At 45.0% G+C, this 19,907-nt stretch overlaps 1 pseudogene; it reads right to left on the bottom strand.

Annotated features, from left to right (window-relative positions):
* Positions 1 to 19,907, bottom strand: part of LOC121544283 — a 29,907-nt pseudogene that overhangs the window by 9,599 nt on the left and 401 nt on the right.

The raw sequence follows: 19,907 nt of genomic DNA on the forward strand, positions 1-19,907 counted from the left end.
AAACATGACTTAGTACTTGGTGGCAAAACCCTTGTTGGCAATCAGAGGTCAGACGTTTCTTGTAGTTGGCCACCAGGTTTGCACACATCTCAGGAGGGATTTTGTCCCATTCCTCTTTGCAGATCTTCTCCAAGTCATTAAGGTTGAGGCTGACGTTTGGCAACTCGAACCTTCAGCTCCCTCCACAGATTTTCTATGGGATTAAGGTCTGGAGACTGGCTAGGCCACTCCAGGACCTTAATGTGCTTCTTCTTGAGCCACTCCTTTGTTGCCTTGGCCGTGTGTTTTGGGTCATTGTCATGCTGGAATACCCATCCACGACCCATTTTCAATGCCCTGGCTGAGGGAAGGAGGTTCTCTCCCAAGATTTGACGGTACATGGCCCCATCCATCGTCCCTTTGATGCAGTGAAGTTGTCCTGTCCCCTTAGCAGAAAAACACGCCCAAAGCATAATGTTTCCACCTCCATGTTTGACGGTGGGGATGGTGTTCTTGGAGTTATAGGCAGCATTCCTCCTCATCCAAACACGACGAGTTGAGTTGATGTCAAAGAGCTCCATTTTGGTCTCATCAGACCACAACACTTTCACCCAGTTCTCCTCTGAATCATTCAGATGTTCATTGGCAAAATTCTGACGGGCATGTATATGCGCTTTCTTGAGCAGGGGGACCTTGCAGGATTTCAGTCCTTCACGGCGTAGTTTGTTACCAATTGTTTTCTTGGTGACTATGGTCCCAGCTGCCTTGAGATCATTGACAAGATCCTCCCGTGTAGTTCTGGGCTCATTCCTCACCGTTCTCATGATCATTGCAACTCCACGAGGTGAGATATTGCATGGAGCCCCAGGCTGAGGGAGATTGACAGTTATTTTGTGTTTCTTCCATTTGCGAATAATCGCACCAACTGTTGTCACCTTCTCACCAAGCTGCTTGGCGATGGTCTTGTAGCCCATTCCAGCCTTGTGTAGGTCTACAATCTTGTCCCTGACATCCTTGGAGAGCTCTTTGGTCTTGGCCATGGTGGAACGTGTGGAATCTGATTGATTGATTGCTTCTGTGGACAGGTGTCTTTTATACAGGTAACGAGCTGAGATTAGGAGCACTCCCTTTAAGAGTGTGCTCCTAATCTCAGCTCGTTACCTGTATAAAAGACACCTGGGAGCCAGAAATCTTTCTGATTGAGAAGGGGTCAAATACTTACAGTGGGGAAAAAAAGTATTTAGTCAGCCACCAATTGTGCAAGTTTTCCCACTTAAAAAGATGAGAGAGGCCTGTAATTTTCATCATAGGTACACGTCAACTATGACAGACAGAATGAGAAAAAAAATCCAGAAAATCACATTGTAGGATTTTTTATGAATTTATTTGCAAATTATGGTGGAAAATAAGTATTTGGTCACCTACAAACAAACAAGATTTCTGGCTCTCACAGACCTGAAACTTCTTCTTTAAGAGACTCCTCTGTCCTCCACTCGTTACCTGTATTAATGGCACCTGTTTGAACTTGTTATCAGTATAAAAGACACCTGTCCACAACCTCAAACAGTCACACTCCAAACTCCACTATGGCCAAGACCAAAGAGCTGTCAAAGGACACCAGAAACAAAATTGTAGACCTGCACCAGGCTGGGAAGACTGAATCTGCAATAGGTAAGCAGCTTGGTTTGAAGAAATCAACTGTGGGAGCAATTATTAGGAAATGGAAGACATACAAGACCACTGATAATCTCCCTCGATCTGGGGCTCCACGCAAGATCTCACCCGTGGGGTCAAAATGATCACCTTGTGAAGACTTACAGAAAACGTTTGACCTGTGTCATTTCCAACAAAGGGTATATAACAAAGTATTGAGAAACTTTTGTTATTGACCAAATACTTATTTTCCACCATAATTTGCAAATAAATTCATAAAAAATCCTACAATGTGATTTTCTGGATTTTTTTTCTCATTCTGTCTGTCATAGTTGACGTGTACCTATGATGACACGGAACAAATGGAAGAAACACAAAATAACTGTCAATCTCGCTCAGCCTGGGGCTCCATGCAATATCTCACCTCGTGGAGTTGCAATGATCATGAGAACGGTGAGGAATCAGCCCAGAACTACACGGGAGGATCTTGTCAATGATCTCAAGGCAGCTGGGACCATAGTCACAAAGAAAACAATTGGTAACAAACTACGCCGTGAACCACTGAAATCCTGCAGCGCCTGCAAGGTCCCCCTGCTCAAGAAAGCGCATATACATGCCCGTCTGAATTTTGCCAATGAACATCTGAATGATTCAGAGGAGAACTGGGTGAAAGTGTTGTGGTCTGATGAGACCAAAATGGAGCTCTTTGACATCAACTCAGCTCGTCGTGTTTGGAGGAGGAGGAATGCTGCCTATAACTCCAAGAACACCATCCCCACCGTCAAACATGGAGGTGGAAACATTATGCTTTGGGCGTGTTTTTCTGCTAAGGGGACAGGACAACTTCACTGCATCAAAGGGACGATGGATGGGGCCATGTACCGTCAAATCTTGGGTGAGAACCTCCTTCCCTCAGCCAGGGCATTGAAAATGGGTCGTGGATGGGTATTCCAGCATGACAATGACCCAAAACACACGGCCAAGGCAACAAAGGAGTGGCTCAAGAAGAAGCACATTAAGGTCCTGGAGTGGCCTAGCCAGTCTCCAGACCTTAATCCCATAGAAAATCTGTGGAGGGAGCTGAAAGTTCGAGTTGCCAAACGTCAGCCTCAACCTTAATGACTTGGAAAAGATCTGCAAAGAGGAATGGGACAAAATCCCTCCTGAGATGTGTGCAAACCTGGTGGCCAACTACAAGAAACGTCTGACCTCTGTGATTGCCAACAAGGGTTTTGCCACCAAGTACTAAGTCATGTTTTGCAGAGGGGTCAAATACTTATTTCCCTCATTAAAATGCAAATCAATTTATAACATTTTTGACATGCGTTTTTCTTGATTTTTTTTTATTTGTTGTTATTCTGTCTCTCACTGTTCAAATAAACCTACCATTAACATTATAGACTGATAATTTCTTTGTCAGTGGGCAAATGTACAAAATCAGCAGGGGATCAAATACTTTTTTCCCTCACTGTATGTATGTATGTACACAGTGCCTTCGAAAAGTATTCAGACCCCTTGACTTTTTCCACCTTTTGTTACATTAGCCTTATTCTAAAATTGATTAAATTGTTTTTTTTTTCTCATCAATCTACACACAATACCCCATAATGACAAAGCAAAAACAGGTTTAGAAATGTTGGCTAATTTATTGGAGAAAAAAAAACGGATATTACATTTACATAAGTATTCAGACCCTTACTCAGTACTTTGTTGAAACACCTTTGGCAGTGATTACAGCATCGAGTCTTCTTGGGTATGACACTACAAGCTTGGCACATCTGTATTTCGGGAGTTTCTCCCATTTTTCTCTGCATATCCTCTCAAGCTCTCTCAGGTTGGATGGGGAGCGTCGCTGCACAGCTATTTCCAGGTCTTTCCAGAGATGTTCGATCGGGTTCAAGTCCGGGCTCAGGCCGGGCCACTCAAGGACATTCAGAGACGTGTCTCGAAGCCACCTTCTCCCCCGATTGCTGAGTTTGGCCGGGCGGCCAGCTCTAGGAAGAGTCTTGGTGGTTCCACATTTCTTCCATTTAAGAATGATGGAGGCCACTTTGTTCTTGGGGATCTTCAATCCTGCAGACATTTTTTGGTACCCTTCCCCAGATCTGTGCCTCGACACAATCCTGTCTCTGAGCTCTACGGACGATTCCTTCGACCTCATGGCTTGGTTTTTGCTCTGACATGCACTGTCAACTGTGGGGCCTTATATAGACAGATGTGTTCCTTTCCAAATCATGTCTAATCAATTGAATTTACCACAGGTAGACTCCAATCAAGTTGTAGAAACATCTCAAGGATAATCAATAGAAACAGGATGCACCTGAGCTCAATTTCAAGTCTCATAGCAAAGGGTCTGAATACTTATGTAAATAAGGTATTTCTGTTTTTTATTTTTACTAGATTTGCAAGAATTTCTATACCTGTTTTCGCTTTTGTCATTATGGGGTATTGTGTGTAGATTGCTGAGGATTTTTTTGTATTTAATCCATTTTAGAATAAGGCTGTAACGTAACGATATGGGAAAAGGAAAGGGGTCTGACTACTTTCTGAATGCACTGTATATATTGTGATGTCACGAGAGGCTGTGTCCTGGAGGGACGTTACATCCCCCTGAGGTGGCTGCAAACCCAGACAGCTATGGCTCCATCTGCTGGTATGGCCGGGAACTCCACCCCTCTATGGCCAATCTTCCCACGCAGCTGAAACAAATCAGGAGCTGATGAGCTGAAGGTTTGGGAAGGGAAGAGACACTGAGGGAGTGTGTGGGGGGTGAAGAAACACAGTCTCCAACCTGGGCTCTCTGGAGGACAAGAGTGCTGCACGTCCACTTCCATGAGGAATATAAGGATTTGGAGATACTTACCTTTGGGAAATACTCACCTTTGGATATATGCACCTGTGGAAATACGGGAGAGACATTTGGAAGGACTTTTTGCTGGGTTGGCCACTAGCTGCAACGTGGACTACAGTAAGGCTGGGGAAAAGTTATCTGAGCGAGTGAGAATTATGATTTTGGATGTGGAAGAGACATCCCTGAACTGTTAACCCTTAAAGAGCCACAAGAGAACAGAATTTTGTTATATTTTCGTTAATTTCCCAAGACCTATAATAAAATCCTTGTTTTGTTTGAACCTTGTCTCCTTGCACTACTTGAGCAATCCCGCTGAAAGCTGTGTAGCCTCTCGTGACGTCACAATATATATACATGTATGTATGTGTATATATACAGTACCAGTCAAAAATGTGGACACCTACTCATTCAAATTTTTAGCTGGACCTGGCAAACCTTGGTTAGCTACCATAGCTAGATTTGACTTATTCTCCGTATGGATTAATTTAAACAAGCTATTTGTCAGGCTTATGTCATGCTTGCATGGTTATTGATTGAGTTAGCTAGCGTTACTGTACTGGTTTTCAATGGTTTCTGACAATGGCAGCTTTAGTCGGAGGAGCATTGATGCAAATTATTTTCGCTAGCTAACGTTAGAATTTACTTAATTTTATGTAGCCAAGTTAGTATAACTAGCTAGTTATGTTTCTAACATTTCTTTATTTCTGTTCTTAAATGCAAAGGTCAAGGCCAAGGGGGGGGGACACTGATTTTTATTGACCCTGTGTAAAACAGCATCTACATCTTCCACATTGTCATCGATAACCAATAGTACAACCTTAATGGAAACTTGAAAGACTTCACCAGAGCCTCTTAGAACTATGCAGACACTTTGGGACTAGATACATTACATGCACAGCTACCATAGATTGTCAGGCCTTCATTTGACCATACTTGCTTTATTGGTCATTTGCACAGATCTTCTGTCACAGTGACCAACCTAACACACGTCACAGGCTGGGAGCAGATCTTGGGTACTTAGGGCACAACAGCAGTAGGTAGTATACAGAGATATTGTAGCTGGTAACTAGGGTTGTGCCGAGTAGTCGGACTAAACAAGTATCATAACTGATATGGGCAATTTTTTGGATTCGATTATGATCCAAGTATCTTTTTGTAATTATCCGTGATCAGAAAAGTTATTTTCGGGTGTCAGCAAGCATCTTTCTCGTGCCAGTCGGTCAGAGTTTCTAAACCATACTGTACTGTTTTTGAGTCAGTCATGTGCGTGGTCTAAATAACTCAACTGGCTAGTTTGCCTGTCTGTAAAGAGAAGGGCAGGCTTTACATTGATCCTGCTGCTCTGATTGGATAGAGTGAAACTGTATTTCTCTGTCCACTCACTTCATAATTTCACGATGGCTTTTTCTCGCATGTTTTCGGTCTGATCATTTGGATTGCTGCTGCCTGCCGGTATGATAAATCACATGGCGAGGACATTTGCTGTCAATGTGCACAATATCTAACAAGTGGCACAAAGGTAGGAGGAAAAAATATGAAACGCTAATGCACGTTCTGACTGAGTGACAGCAAACTTGGATGCCAGCTGCAAGTTGAGGACACACACCCACCCCTTCGCGTGCTGCTCCCAATCTGCAGTTTATTTTGCAGCGAGAACTTGCAGGGAGGTATTTTGACAACATCTATTTAGGCATATTAAAACACTTCCGTATTTTCCGATCACAAGTATCATGCGATCCGACTATCAACAGTCAATTTACGGATACGATTATGAATACCAGTGTTGCCATGTCGGCACTCCTCTATTGGTAACCCTTTGGCTGCCGGATCACTCCCTGCAGATTTCCCCGCAGGCAGCTAGGGGTTCAAACCAATAATCCTGCCTTTCGAACCTCGAAGGTACTGCCGCCCCTATGCATTTTGCTCTTTCCTCACTCCATTGCCTTTGTTCAATCATTTGACCTGTCTTATCAACCCTTCTCTCAAAGTATGTAATTTAGAAATGTGTGTGAAACTATCCCTTAAAATCTCCCCCATAGCGGTTGAGCGTTGGGCCAGTAACCGAACGGTCGCTAGTTCGAATCCCTGAGCCAGCAAGGTGGAAAAATCTGCCGTTCTGCCCTTGAGCAAGGCAGTTAACCCCCAACAACAACTGCTCCCTGGGCGCCGAGGATGTCTATTAAGGCAGCCCCCCGCACCGTTCTGATTGAGCGGTTGGGTTAAATGCAGAAGACACATTTCGGTTGAATGCATTCAGTTGAGCAACTGACTAGGTATCCCTTCATATTACAATGCTAATATGCTCTTAAGACACTATTTATAGCGCTGTTAAATTAACTTTTAGTTTGATTTAATGCATTTGTGCCTGCTTTATGCCTACTGTACGGTATGTGCTTGTTTGCCTTTAGTTCAACTACTGTTACACATAAATCTTTATATATTTTTATTATAATATATGACATTCTTTGTTCAAGCTGGGCTGAAGCGCATTCCGCTTACGCTTTCATTCTATCACAACAATTTATCCTAATTTTGTTTTTGTGTTTTCTGATTGTTTCAGTGCATGCATTCCTCAAGCTTTGGCTTGGGCAGGCATCTCTGAAGTTCACTCAAAAAGTTAATAGTTCTGAACTGGGTTTACATTTACATTTACATTTTAGTCATTTAGCAGACGCTCTTATCCAGAGCGACTTACAGTTAGTGAATACATATATTTTTATACTGGCCCCCCGTGGGAATCGAACCCACAACCCTGGCGTTGCAAACGCCATGCTCTATCAACTGAGCTACATCCCTGCCGGCCATTCCCTCCCCTACCCTGGACGACGCTGGGCAAATTGTGCGCCGCCCATGAGTCTCCCGGTCGCGGCCGGCTGCGACAGAGCCTGGATTCGAACCAGGATCTCTAGACCACTGCGCCACTCAGGAGTTTGATTTAGTTTTAGTTTTAGTTTTAATTATTTACATTTTGTTAAATATCTTTTAAACTTCCATTGGTTGAAATCTATTGCTCAGTTTTCACTTGGCTCATGTAAATAATTATGTACTAGCCCCTTTAAACATCCTAAGGTGAACATCCCCATAGTGTTCCCCAGCCAGAGCCAGGACTTAAACCCGATCTAACATCTCTGGGATGACCTGAAAATAGCTGTGCAGCGACGCTCCCCATCCAACCTGACAGAGCTTGAGAGGATCTGCAGAGAAGAATAGGAGAAACTCTCCAAATACAGGTGTGCCAAGCTTGTAGCGTCATACCCAAGAAGACTCGAGGCTGTAATCGCTGCCAAAGATGCTTCAACAAAGTACTGAGTTAAGGTTCTGAAAACTTTTGTAAATGTAATATTTCCGTTTTTTTTAATTTTTTACATTTGCAAAAATGTAGACTTGTTTTTGCTTTGTCAATATTGGGTATTGTGTGTAGATTGATGAGGGGATTAAAACTATTGAATCAATTTTAGAATAAGGCTGTACAGTGCATTCGGAAAGTATTCAGACCCCTTCACTTTTTCCACATTTTGTAACGTTACAGCCTTATTCTAAAATAGATTTTTAAAAATATAATCCTCAATCTACACACACCATAATGACAAAGCGAAAACAGGTTTTTAGAACTATTTTGCACATTTATTACGAATTTAAAAAAGAAATACCTTATTTACATAATTATTCAGACACTTTGCTATGAGACTCGAAATTGAACTCAGGTGCATCCTGTTTCGATTGATCATCGGTAGGGGCCGGGTGGGCATTCCGCCTCGGAGGCGGATCCGGCTCCGGGCGTGACCACCACTTACTCTCCACCTCCCTGTTGCGCCCCTGGTCTGGTCTGGACCTCGGCGCGCTGCTTCCCCTCTCCTTCCTCCCACGACGTACCAAGCCCTGTCTGGACCCTGATGTGGGAGACCCCGAACCTGGAGAGGGGCTGACGTCTGGGTCTGGACTGGAACCGCTGACTGGAGCTGGACCCGACGACGGTGGATCGAACTGCTCTGGCTCCGGAGTGGAGCCGCTGACCGGAGCTGGATCAGGCACCGATGGAGCGGACTGCTCCGGCTCCGGAGTGGAGCCGCTGACCGGAGCTGGACTGGACCCCGGTGGATCGGATTGCTCTGACTCCGGAGTGGAGCAGCTGAACTGGGCACCGGTGGAGCGGATTGCTCTGGCTCCAGAGTGGAGCAGCTAACCGGAGCTGGATCAGGCACCGGTGGAGCGGACTGCTCTGGCTCCGGAGTGGAGCAGCTGACCGGTGCCGGACCAGGCACCGGTGGAACAGGCACGGGCCGTGCCGGACTGGACACACGCACCACTGGCTTGGTGCAGGGAGCAGGAACAGGCCGGGCCGGGCTGGCGACGCGCACCACTGGCTTGGTGCGAGGGACAGGAACAGGCCGGGCCGGGCTGGCGACGCGCACCACTAGCTCGGTGCGAGGGGCAGGAACAGGCCGGGCCGGGCTGGCGACACGCACCACTGGCTTGGTGCGAGAGGCAGGAACAGGCTGGGCTGGCGACGCGCACCACTGGCTTGGTGCGAGAGGCAGGAACAGGCCGGGCTGGCGACGCGCACCACTAGCTTGGTGCGAGGGACAGGAACAGGCCGGGCCGGGCTGGCGACGCGCACCACTGGCTCGGTGCGAGGGGCAGGAACAGGCCGGGCCGGACTGGCGACGCGCACCACTGGCTTGGTGCGAGAGGCAGGAACAGGCCGGGCTGGCGACGCGCACCACTGGCTTGGTGCGAGAGGCAGGAACAGGCCGGGCTGGCGACGCGCACCACTGGCTTGGTGCGAGAGGCAGGAACAGGCCGGGCCGGGCTGGCGACGCGCACCACTGGCTCGGTGCGAGGGACAGGAACAGGCCGGACCGGGCTGGCGACGCGCACCACTGGCTCGGTGCGAGGGGAAGGAACAGGCCGGGCCGGGCTGGCGACACGCACCACTGGCTTGGTGCGAGGGGCAGGAACAGGCCGGGCCGGGCTGGCGACGCGCACCACTGGTTTGGTGCGAGGGGCAGGAACAGGCCGGGCCGGGCTGGCGACGCGCACCACAGGCTTGGTGCGAGAGGCAGGAACAGGCCGGGCTGGCGACGCGCACCACTGGCTTGGTGCGAGAGGCAGGAACAGGCCGGGCCGGGCTGGCGACGCGCACCACTGGCTCGGTGCGAGGGACAGGAACAGGCCGGACCGGGCTGGCGACGCGCACCACTGGCTCGGTGCGAGGGGAAGGAACAGGCCGGGCCGGGCTGGCGACACGCACCACTGGCTTGGTGCGAGGGGCAGGAACAGGCCGGGCCGGGCTGGCGACGCGCACCACTGGTTTGGTGCGAGGGGCAGGAACAGGCCGGGCCGGGCTGGCGACGCGCACCACAGGCTTGGTGCGAGAGGCAGGAACAGGCCGGGCTGGCGACGCGCACCACTGGCTTGGTGCGAGAGGCAGGAACAGGCCAGGCTGGCGACGCGCACCACTGGCTTGATGCGAGGAGCAGGAACGAGCCGGACCGTACTGGGAACACACACCACTGGCTTAGTGCGGGGAGCAGGAACGGGTCGGGCCGTACTGGGAACGCGCACCACTGGCTTAGTGCAGGGAGCAGGAACGGGCCGGACCGGACTGGCGACACGCACCACTTGCTTGGTGCGAGGAGCGGGACTGGGTTCCTTTATAAACCCCCGCTCCTTCTGCTGCCTAACCAGCTCCTCTCGCCGTGCCTCTACACCTTCCTTCTCCCTTTTAGCTTCCTGTAGCTCCTCCCTCTGACCAAATAACTCCTGCTCCCTCTGAACCAATAGCCCCCGTAACATGGTGGCCTCCTCTCCTAACCTGCAGATCCGCCCTTTAACGGCCTCCTGCTGCCTCGACTTCCACACCGTGTGCCCTCCCCAAAAAAAATCTTGGGGTTGCCTCTCGGGTCTCCTTCGTCGGCACGGTTGGCGCCGTTTCTCCTCTCCTGCCTGGGCATTTACCTTCGCCCATGGCCCTTTCCCTGCGAATATCTCCTCCCATGACCACAATTTTCCCACCTGTGACATCGCTACTCGCTCTTCCTGGGCACGCTGCTTGGTCCTCGTTTGGTGGGATCTTCTGTCACGTTCGTTTATAGACGGGACGGACCAAGGCGCAGCGTGATAAGCATACATGTTTATTTATATTGAATGAACACCACGACAAAACAATAAACAAACGATACGTGAAGTCCAAGGCAGCACAACACAACATACTTTAACATGGAACAAGATCCCACACTTAAATAGTGCCAATTGGCTGCCTAGGTATGGTCCCCAATCAGCGACAACGAGCTACAGCTGCCTCTGATTGGGAACCACCCCGGCCAACATAGATCTACACATACTAGATCTAACATAGAAAATCAACATAGCAAAACCCAACACAGAAAATACACACCCTGACTCAACAAATACGAGTCCCTTGAGTCAGGGCGTGACACTACAACTTCATTGGAGACCACATGTGATACATTTAATTGATTGGACATGATTTGGAAAGGCACACACCTGTCTATATAACGTCCCACAGTTGACAGTGCATGTCAGAGCAAAAACCAAGCCATGAGATCGAAGGAATTGTCCGTAGAGCTCCGAGACAAGAATGTGTCGAGGCACAGATCTGGGGAAGGGTACCAAAACATTTCTGCAGCATTGAAGGTCCCCAAGAACTGTGGCCTCCATCATTCTTAAATGGAAGAAATTTGGAACCACAAACACTCTTCCTAGAGCTGGCCACCCGGCCAAACTGGGCAATCGGGGGAGAAGGGCCTTGGTCAGGGAGGTGACCAAGAACCCGATGGTCACTCTGACAGAGCTCCAGAGTTTCTCTGTGGAGATGGGAGAACCTTCCAGAAGGACAACCATCTCTGCAGCACTCCACCAATCAGGCCTTTATGGTAGAGTGGCCAGACGGAAGCCACTCCTCAGTAAAAGGCACATGATAGCCCGCTTGGAGTTTGCCAAAAGGCACCTAAAGGACTCTGACCATAAGAAACATTCTTTGGTCTGATGAAACCAAGTTTGAACTCTTTGGCCTGAATGCCAAGCGTCACGTCTGAAGGAAACCTGGCACCATCCCTACGGTGAAGCATGGTGGTGGCAGCATCATGCTGTGGGGATGTTTTTCAGGAGACTAGTCAGGATCGAGGGAAAGATGAACGGAGCAAAGTACAGAGAGATCCTTGATGATAACCTGCTCCAGAGCGCTCAGGAACTCAGATTGGGGCGAAGGTTCACCTTCCAACAGGACAACGACCCTAAGCACACAGCCAAGACAACGCAGGAGTGGCTTCGGGAGTTTTTTTTTTATTTTTTTCATTTGCAAAAATGTAGACTTGTTTTTGCTTTGTCAATATTGGGTATTGTGTGTAGATTGATGAGGGGATTAAAACTAGGAGGAGTTAAAACGCAGGAGTGGCTTCGGGACAAGTCTCTGAATGTCCTTGTGTGGCCCAGCCAGAGCCAGGACTTGAACCCGATTGAACATCTCTGGAGAGACCTGAAAATAGCTGTGCAGCGACACTCCCCATCCAACCTGACAGAGCTTGAGAGGATCTGCAGAGAAGAATGGGAGAAACTCCCCAAATACAGGTGGGCCAAGCTTGTAGCGTCATACCCAAGAAGACTTGGCTGTATTCGCTGCCAAAGGTGCTTCGACAAAGTACTGAGTAAAGGGTCTGAATACTTATTTAAATGTAATATTTCCGTTTTATTTTATACATTTTCAAAAAAATCTTAAACCTTTTTTTGCTTATTTTGGCTACCATGGCCATGCCCCCATAGGATGACAATGCCCCCATCCACAGGCCAAGAGTGGTCACTGAATGGTTTGATGAGCATGAAAACAATGTAAACCATATGCCATGGCCATCTGTCACCAGATCTCAACACAATGAAACACTTATGGGAGATTCTGGAGCTGCACCTGAGATAGCGTTTTTCACCACCATCAACAAAACACCAAATGATGGAATTTTTAGTGGAAGAATGTTGTCACATCCCTCCAATAGAGTGCCAGACACTTGTAGAATATATGCCAAGGTGCATTGAAACTGTTCTGGCTCATGGTGGCCCAATGCCCTATTTAGACACTTTATGTTGGTGTTTCCTTTATTTGGGCAGTTACCTGTATGAGCAAATTCCCAAGATTATTATTTTGTGCGTGTTCTAGTTAACCAGCAGAGGGCGAAATTGACCTGTAAAAAAACAATATACAAAAAATAAGTTGAAAACGGACTCACCTGGAATTTGGGGTAAAGAACAGTGTCGTCAGATAACATGTCTCGCACATAGGCAATGGAAGAAGACACCCGTTCCCAGACGATGTACTCAGTCTCAATGGTCAGGTATTTTGTCAGGTTGAATGCATTTCCATAATCGACAATGTCTGCCCTGATGAGGCCAATAAGAACAAGACGTTTCATCATAGTTTTCAAAGCTCAGCGCAACTGAATTGACAGATGTACTTCAAGTGAATGTCAGTAATGTTGGTTTACCTTCCCAGAGCAAAGACATCATCTATGTAACCGCATCGGTCAGCAGCGTCAAACTCCTAGTAAAGAAAGTGTCCTGCCGATTACTATAGTAAAGAACGTGTCCTGCCGATTACTATAAGTGCAACATATGAACTGGTAAGATTAAAACGTAATATTACATCTGATACTATAGTAGCAATTTTTATTGATATTTACCCGGCGATTTGTTTGGAGCTGTTGACTAATGGTGCTCCACATGCTGTCATGGTGATTGAATCCGATATGGTCGTTATTGATCTTCAGGAGTCCATCCGTAGCAGGGAAATAGTCAGCTAAGACTTGCTCTAGATATTAGTATGAGAGACAAACATGTATTACTTCAATTTAATTAAATACGTGTCGTCACCAGAGGCTGGAATTGTAATATTAAAACGGTCAAGCCAAGCGTTTGGACAGAAGTATCTTTACCTGGACTAGACTTGTTGAACATGATGGACATATTCTTATTACTATCCACTGAGTGCCACTTAACAGGGATGGTCCACTTGTAGCTGAAAGAAAAGCATAGCCTTTTAGGATTTACAGGTTTATCCTAAGAAATATAGCTGACTTCCATGGGGAAATCAACCAATGATCACAAAGGGATTTAATAGTGCGGTGAATCACTGACCTGAGTGGTGAGGGTGGCTGGGTGGTGTTAGCATTGGGGTCCAACAGGAATCTGCGCTGGGTGAGTTTGGTCTGAGCACCGGCGGTAGACAGGTCCAGTACTGGGTAGCCCATCTGTTTGGTCCATGTGTCCATCACATCTGCCACGGGCAACCCACTCACCTGCAACCAAAAACATTTTGTGTGTAACACACAAGTACACTAGATGCAGTGAAATATTAACAATAATATCAACAACTTTGATGTTTTGAAATTACTATGACTAAATTAGATATGACAAACATACATTAGCAAGGGATGCCCAGAAGTTGGCTGTTTTGGCATTCTGAAAATGGAAATATTTCAAGTATTTCTGTTGAAGGGAGAGAAAAACAGGTTACCATCCATAGATTTTATGATAAATAAAATGTAGGCTATGTATCTGACAGTAATCCTAATTTTCATTCAACAGGGAAGGGATTGTATCTCCCTAACACTTGCTATTACTAAATTATTCTGCTATTGACTGAATATGGATCAAGAAACTTGGTGTAGGGATACTTCTATCCACTTTACGTCAAATGAAATGGATTCTTACCCGACAGCCATCTCTGAAGTTGTCTCGACCCAACCAGTCCTCCACCATCCTGAGAATTGATGCCCCCTACAGGAAGATGTTTGGAAAGAATTTCAAGACTAATTGAATGTAATTACATTTTATTTCATCCCATGTAGTAGGGTGAAAAGTGGCAGTTTTAGATTACCTTGTTGTAGGATATACCATCAAACACAGAGGTAATCTCAGCCGGAGTTGACACATCCACAATGATTGGATGGGAGGTGACCAGGGCGTCGTCCACCATGACAGGAAGTACATCACTGATGATCATGATGTCACGCTGGTAAAGACAGAGACCGAAGTAGATGTAGAATGTATTCATAACCAGAGTTGAGATTAAAACAATTCAATTTCAAATCACTCAATTCAGGATCTGTCAGATGGACTCACCATTCCCCAGAGTGGCTCAGCCTTCTCTACACCGATGTACTCAAAGAAACTGGCAAAGCCCTCATTTAGCCAAAGGTCATCCCACCAATCCATAGTCACAATGTTCCCAAACCACTGCAGGAAAATACAACATGCAAAGTTATCTTACAGCAGACTTTATTTCAAAACAAGTGTGTGTGAGTGTGTGACAGGGTTAGGAAAATGTGACGCCGGACATTTGACAGGCAACATTTTAATTTACCGGACATTTGAAAAATCTGCCGGACCCATATGCATTGATTAGTGCATATATATATTTTTTGTATTTGGTCCCTTATTCCTAGCACGCAATGATTACATCAAGTGTGTGACTCTACAAACTTGTTGGATGCATTTGCTGTTTGTTTTGGTTGTGTTTCAGATGATTTTGTGCCCAATAGAAATTAATGATAAATAATGTATTATGTCATTTCGGAGTCACTTTTATTGTAAATAAGAATATGTTTCTAAACACTATTACATTAATGTGGATGCTACCATGGTTATGGATAGTCCTGAATGAATCGTGAATAATGATGAGTGAGAATGTTAGACGCACATATCATACCCCAAAGACATGCTAACCCCTCACCATTAAAATAACAGGGGAGGTTAGCACTTTTGGTGGGGTATGATATTTATGCCTCTAACTTTCTCACTCATCATTACTCACGATTCATTCAGGATTATCCAAAGTGCTGGAGTACAGAGACAAAACAACAAAGAATTTGTCACTGTCCCAATACTTTTAGAGTCCACCTAATTACATTTTCATGCACACAAAATATCAAAGCATTCAGTGTAACACTCTAGAGCTCTGCATACAATATAAAAAATAAAACACAAAACAAAGCTACAGACACAATATGAACAAATAAAACCCACAGTTTCTACTGGTATTTAGTCAATTCAAGTGCTACCGAACAAGCATTTTCACATTCACTTTTAACAGTATATTATGACATGCTTGTTTAATTGCTACTGATTGAATATTACATTGTTTTATTACCAGTGTTGGGGAGTAGTGAACTACATGTAGTTCAACTAGTAATTAAACTACATTTTATAGTATCTTGGTGCTAGTTGAACTAAATTCAAATCTTGGTAGTGTTTTTAGTAGTTAATAACTTTTTTGCCATGTAGTGGTGTAGCTAACTACTGGAACTACACACTACTTTTTTTGCTAAAATAAAATATGGGTGAAGTATAAGGCAAGTATCAGACCTTCCTAATTCTCACTTGAAACATTCTGTGTTTATTAGGCTAAATTACACATTCCGTTAACATCTGACACCAGATTGATATTTTCTTGCAAATTGTAGTCTATGACATTTCAGATTTAGATATGATAATATTTCACTAAGTAGCTTGGATGTAGTGAACTACTGTTTCAAAATAGCTTTACTTAAGTAAACTATATTTTTCTTAAGGGTAGCTTTAGTGTAGCTTAACTTCTTCCAGTGTGAAGTAATTGGTAGTTTGGTAAACTATGATTTCAGAAAATCTTCCCTAACACAATTTATTACTTTATGATTTGATCACTGTCTGAACTGTACATTGTGATCCAGGTTGTTCAACCTGGTATCCGAGCATTTCGTATTATTCTGTACGTATCTCCGAGACACTCTATTTAGTATGATATGTTACGTTTCGTATGGTATGTATTAATTTGTGGATGTCCATCACCCATTTCGTATGATATGTTACGAATTACAATTTATATTATATGTTACGAATTTTAAAAACATACAATATGTTATGAATATGCAAAACGTGTTATGTTATGAATTAGCTGAACATACAATATTACATTTACATTTTAGTCATTTAGCAGACACTCTTATCCAGAGCGACTTATAGTTAGTGAGTGAATACATTTTTTCAACAAAAAAATGTTTGTTTTTTTCTCATACTGGCCCCCCGTGGGAATATGTTAATATGTTGCGAATTTGCAAAATGTATGATATGTTACGAATTCTAGCTAGCTCGCTAACATTAGCTGGGTTAGGGTTAAGTTTAGGAGTTAGGTTAAGGTTAGGGAAGGGTTAGCTTAAAGGGTTAAGGTTAGGGGAAGCTAACATGCTAAGTAGTTGCAAAGTAGCTACAAAGTTGTAAGTAGTTTAAAAGTTGCTAATTAGCTAAAATGCTAAAGTTGTCTGTGATAACATTTGAACTCACAACCTTTGGGTTGCTAGATGTTCACGTTTGGTATGTAACCATACCCAACGTAACATATCACATACTAAATGGAGTGTCACCGATTTACGTACATAATAATACGAAATGCTCTGAGACCAGGTTGGGTTGTTCTAACTCTGTGATTTGGTTGCAACTGTGCTGATATTCACCTTCCTGTAAACAGACTATGGAAACAAGGAAACAGCAGCCAGCTCTCACTTGCCCTCAGTCCTTTAACTTTGGACAATTCATAAAACTTTATGGACAGCACCATCACCCTCTTATTGCCGAACAATAAAGAGATGATATCTTGGAAAGAGGCCTTATTGTGTTGCCTATCATAAAAGGTACTTCAATAGAACACTAGTATTTCCATGACCAAATTCAGGGTCAGTGTCAAACCTTTCCAAGCTATTGATTGGAACAAAGATATGGTGGTTCTCTTTTCTAAACATTGAGTTCTGCCGCTAATGGTTGCCTCATGACTTTACATCCTCATTTAGGCTTCATCATGGTAACACAATTCCGTAATACAAATGTTGGGTGATTGAGCTTTGAGTCTATGATTATGACTATTAAATATGACTTGATTTTCCACTATAAGATGTGTTCCAGTAGTTTTCCACTCTAACATGACTAATGAAGAACGCCCTGAACTCTGGAGCATTCTCTAGTGGTTGTGGGAATGTTGGGGACAGGTGTCTCTCACCTGGTGGACCAGCTCGTGAGCGATGACGCTAGCCACACGTTGTTTGTTGTACGATGACGACTGGTTCTCATCATAGAGGAGGTTGGCCTCCCTGTAGGTGATCAGACCCCAGTTCTCCATGGCCCCCGTGCCAAAGTCAGGGATGGCAATCTTATCTGGTAGAAGAGAAAAACATTTTATGCAACCATGTGTGTGTATAAGGCATTATTAATTATTTTTATCCAGTGTGGGCTCACACAGTGGTCACAACAGTTCACAGACAGAGGAAATCGCAAATTACCTAGCTTTGGGATGGAGTAATTCATGTTGAAATATTCCTCAAAGTAGTCAAAAATGACCTTGGTCGTGTCAGCAGCATACTCTGCTGTCTTGATGTGTGCAGGTTTTGCATAGATTCGCTACTGGAAGAACATGATTTGAAATCAGAGTTATTAAGTGTGTATACACTACACTACAGAATGTGTAAGCATGCCTGTGTGTTTGTGTTTACATTTAATCAAGACAGTATTTATAATTCTTTAGATTGTCCAGTAACTCCAAAACATTTACATTGTAAAATGTCACTAACTGCTGAAAACTCAACACAAAAGACTAACAGCTGTGACACAGATCAGAGACCAAAGTTAAATAAACTTTGAACTTAGCTTTTACACCATTTAAAGCATTGAACTTACACTACATGACCAAAAGTATGTGGACACCTGCTCGTCGAACATCTCATTCCAAAATCATGTGCATTAATATGGAGTTGGTCCCTCCTTTGCTGCAATAACAGCCTCCACTCTTCTGGTAAGGCTTTCCACTAGATGTTGGAACATTGCTGCGGGGACTTGCTTCCATTCAGCCACAAGAGCATTAGTGAGGTTGGGCACTGATGTTGGGCGATTAGGCCTGGCTCTCAGTCGGTGTTCCAGTTCATCCCAAAGGTGTTCGATGGGGTTGAGGTCAGGGTTCTGTGCAGGCCAGTCAAGTTCTTCCACACCGACAAACCATTTCTGAATGGACCTCGCTTTGTGCACAGGGGCGTTGTCATGCTGAAACAGGAAAAGGCCTTCCCCAAACTGTTGCCACAAAGTTGAAAGCACAGAATCATCTAGAATGTCATTGTATGCTGTAGCGCTAAGATTTCCCTTCACTGGAACTAACGGAACTAGCCCGAACCATGAAAAACAGCCTCAGACCATTATTCCTCCTCCACCAAACTTTCCAGTTGGCACTATGCATTGTGGCAAGTAGCTTTCTCCTAGCATCTGAAAAACGTATGCACTCACTAACTGTAAGTCGCTCTGGATAAGAGCGTCTGCTAAATGACTAAAATGTAAAAAATCTGCCAAACCCAGATTTGTCCGTCGGCCTGCCAGATGGTAAAGCGTGATTAATCACTCCAGAGAATGCGTTTCCACTGCTGCAGAGTCCAATGGTGGCGAGCTTTACACCACTCCAGCCGATGCTTGGCATTGCACATGCTAGGCTTGTGTGCGGCAGCTCGGCTATGGAAACCCATTTCATGAAGCTTCCGAGGAACAGTTCTTGTGCTGACGTTGCTTCCAGAGGCAATTTGGAACTCGTTAGTGAGGGTTGTAACTGAGGACAGACGATTTTTACGCAAAACGCGCTTCAGCACTTTGCAGTCCCGTTCTGTGAGCTTGTGTGGCCTACCACTTTGCGGCTGAGCCGTTGTTGCTCCTAGACTTTTCCACTTCACAATAACAGCACTTACAATTGGCCCGGGCAGCTCTAGCAGGACAGAAATTTGACAAACTGACTTGTTGGGAAGGTGGCATCCTATGACGGTGCCACGTTGAAAGTCACTGAGCTCTTCAGTAAGGCCATTCTGCTGCCAATGTTTGTCTATGGCGATTGCATGGCTGTGTGCTCAATTTTATACACCTGTCAGCAACGGGTGTGGCTGAAATAGCCGAATCCACTAATTTGAAGGGGTGTCCACATACTTTTGTTTATATGTAGTGTAGCTTTTCCACCATTTAAAACGTTGAACTTCACAGGCTTAAAGTAAAGTGTTACAACATTTACTCTCAACTGTAGACTATACAATACGACTTACAACACTTATTATACAGTCAGTCTTTTCTTAGTTTAAGGTATGGAAGGACCAATGACTGCTGAGAAAAATAGCACAATGACTGCTGAGAAAAATAGCAAGTACTTACAGGAATTCCTCGAGACGAGTTCCTTTCCACAAACATAAACTGGTGCACAGCAAAACATACCAAATAGGTACTCATTGGAATGGACCTCTGGAAGGACGTTTTGATCTTATTGCCAGGAAGCGTTTCTGGGACGCCCTGGAAAGGAAGAGGTTCTGTGGTTTAATAAAGATGTCAGACAACATCTCTTATAGTTGTGTTCTCAGCACCAAAGACCCGG

This window comes from Coregonus clupeaformis, chromosome 29, assembly GCF_020615455.1.
Source record: "Coregonus clupeaformis isolate EN_2021a chromosome 29, ASM2061545v1, whole genome shotgun sequence".
In the NCBI taxonomy this organism is placed as follows: Eukaryota; Metazoa; Chordata; class Actinopteri; order Salmoniformes; family Salmonidae; genus Coregonus; species Coregonus clupeaformis.